Raw genomic sequence first — 2,500 nt, forward strand, 5'->3', positions numbered from 1 at the left:
CTGCCTCTGCCCCAGTCCCCACACACGGCTGATGGTGGCCGGGCCGAGGGGAAGCATGTGTTCTTCAGCCGAGTCAGACAGCGAAAGTTGAGCTTTGTCAATCCAACGGGGCGCAAGGAGATTAGCGGAGGGGGGTGGGGGCGCTGGGAGCGCGGCGAGGGGGATGAAAGGGGATTTTGGGGTCTGTACACAAAGAGGCGGGAGGAGGGGTCCCAGGGGCAGGAGAGGGGAGGGAGGGAGAGGAGGGAGGAGGAGGAGGAGGAGGAGGAGGAGGAGGGTGAATCAGCGAGCCTTTCTTTTGTTGTGTAAATGTTACTAGCAGTTGCTACTGCCAGGCTGGCTCCTGATTGGTGGCAGGGTTTAAATTGTAAGGTGCACGCAGGGCCACTGATGGCTGGTACTTGCAGACTTTGAACTGTCACTGGAGGCTGGGTGGGAGGGGAAACGTGGAGGAGGAGGACTGGACTCAACCACTGTGCTCGGGTCCACACAGTCAGGTCTTTAGGATGTTAAACTGCTTCTGTGTTAATGTGACAGCATTTTATTCTGGTACCTGACATTTCATTAACATGAATCTGTGAAGCAAGCCTCATTATAAAACAACGAATGTGATTATTCTATTATTCTAAAACACAAAGGATACAGTCAGATACACGGCAAACTAACTATAAAGTACAAAAAACAACTATTACTACACTCTCCTACTACAGAGTGGTACATTAATAATAGAGCGTCCGTGAAGTCAGGGAATAAGTACACCTCCCACGTCTTGCATAATTAAAAGTAGCCCGTGGAGCTGAACATGGAAGCAGTCCGCTCCCCTCCGGCTCCGGCCCGGGTTTCACGCCCAGCCGCTGGTCCCACGCTACCAGCACCCGTTTGAAAGAAGAAGGGCCCGTGGCCCGTAGGTAGCAGCCCACACCAGTAGTGTAGTGAGGCCGGCCACTCTGGGTGAGAGACATCTATCACTGAGTGACTCAGTGCTCCATGGCATGGCAGGCAGCACGCTGAAGCAGGACTGTTTCTGTGTACGGGACGATACTTTGCAAGCTGCTTTCTCAATCTGAGGGACAATTTAAGAAAGGGTTCAAAGTAAGTTATCTTTTTTTTTTCTTTTTTTTTGATGTAGAAAAGGATGCCTTTTGCTTCCTGTGTTTTGTTGTGTGGTGTTTGCTGTTGTTTTGTGTGAGTGTGTGTTGGTTTGTGGAGTCGTGGTGTGTGTGTATTGTCTCAGCAGGGGTGCACATGTGCTTGTAGGAAGTGGGTCCCTACCCATGATGACTCTGCAAAGAGTAAACATTGGCAAACCCAATAATATTAACACCATTACACCAATTCAAACACACTTCCCCCATTGGGATAATAAGATGCTCCTACAGACTTTGTGACTGCAATTGTAGTTCAAAAGTCAAAGTAAAGTAGTTTAAATAATTCTGCTGAATTAGGACCATAGTTGGTCCACTGGATACTGGTCCTTTGGACCACTGGATACTCTGCATTATATTGCGTTTGAGGATTCCCATCCTGAATGTGTGCTAAACAAGAGAGATATGCAGCAGAACAGCAGCAGTTCGGGGAATAACAAAGGCCATTCTAAAACTCAGCTGGCAGCCCAGAGAGAGAAAGAGACAGCAGACACTGCCCCAACAAAAAGCAGCTCCTTAGCTCCTTGTATATTCACATTAGAAGTGAGTGCGTGTGTCTCTCTATCTCTGTTTGGGTGTGTGGTGGTCCGTGTGCGTGTGTGTGTGTGTGTGTTTGGCCTTGTGTATGTGTGTGTATCTGTTTGTGTGTGTGTGTGTGTGTGTGCGTGTGTGTGCGTGTGTGTGTGTGTGTGTGTGTGTGTGTGGCTGGCCTCGTGTCTGTGTGTCTGCGTGTGTGTGCCAGTGTGCGCCCAAGCACTTGTGTGTGTGTCGGTGTGCGCCCAAGCGCTTGTGTGTGTGTGTGTGTGTGTGTGTTGCTGGCTGTGTGTGTGTGTGTGTGTGTCTGTGTGTGCGTGCGCCCAAGCGCTCGTGAGTGAGTGTGTGTATTTGTGTGTGCGTGTGTGTGACCGGGAGAGAATGGTTGTGAGGGCAGCAGAGATGAGAGCGGGGCCACCAGGAGACACGTGAGCCCTCAGACAAAGGTAACAGTGCTCTCGGTGACGAGCCGGCCGTTACCTAAAGCAGCTATAAGGAAAAGGGGAGCACTTCCTTTGTCAGGCTGAGGTAGAAACACTGCGGTGGGGCTCATAAACCCAAACCGTCAGGCAAATACACCGTTACACACACAAACGCACACAGACTCCGGCTCATCTTACAAAGAGGCCTGTATTCGGTTGGTGGTATTCACTGTGGCGTGCGGTCCCGATACAGGTTCATAGGTAAGAAAGGGTGATTGTCTTCCTCTCTGTGTGTGTGTGTGCGTGTCTGTGTGTGTATGTGTGCACCTGCATGCATGTGTGTGTGAGTCTCTGGACCAGTGTGTGTGTTTGTGTGTGTGTGTGTGTGTGTGTGTTTGA

The 2,500-nt window shown here is 50.4% G+C and overlaps 1 protein-coding gene across 1 annotated transcript in view; it reads left to right on the forward strand.

Moving 5' to 3' along the window:
• Positions 1-952: 952 nt before the first annotated feature.
• The window catches only part of plch1 (phospholipase C, eta 1), a gene marked incomplete at its 3' end in the record, with an annotated part of 47,940 nt that continues 46,392 nt past the window's right edge, over positions 953-2,500 (forward strand). Inside the window, exon 1 of the mRNA XM_079732855.1 lies at positions 953-1,092. The remainder of the gene's footprint in view (positions 1,093-2,500) is intronic.

This window comes from Pollachius pollachius (assembly GCF_949987615.1).
Source record: "Pollachius pollachius genome assembly, chromosome: 3".
Taxonomy (NCBI): domain Eukaryota; kingdom Metazoa; phylum Chordata; class Actinopteri; order Gadiformes; family Gadidae; genus Pollachius; species Pollachius pollachius.